The sequence below is a fragment of the Penaeus monodon genome, chromosome 28 (assembly GCF_015228065.2).
Source record: "Penaeus monodon isolate SGIC_2016 chromosome 28, NSTDA_Pmon_1, whole genome shotgun sequence".
NCBI lineage: Eukaryota > Metazoa > Arthropoda > Malacostraca > Decapoda > Penaeidae > Penaeus > Penaeus monodon.
In genome coordinates this window covers 23,951,630-23,951,898 of record NC_051413.1, presented here as the reverse complement: position 1 = coordinate 23,951,898, position 269 = coordinate 23,951,630, and positions in this window count along the sequence as shown.

Sequence of the window (269 nt, the reverse complement as noted above, 5' to 3'; positions counted from 1 at the left end):
GTGAATATCTGACTGTAGAGTAATCACATATTCTTCTTTTGTGTTGTTTCTTGTTGCATGAGTGCCTTCAGAGAAGCGATCCTGCACTTGGCTTTCCTTTCGAATAACGAAGGAAAAGCATCTCTCGCTCTGTCTATCCTTTGAATAGCCAATCTCCCTTTCCCCGTCTCATCTCCATACGCAAACAAAATATACTGAAGATAAAGACAGAAAAGCATTAAGACACACACACACATGATCATACACAAATAATTCCTCTATACTATATT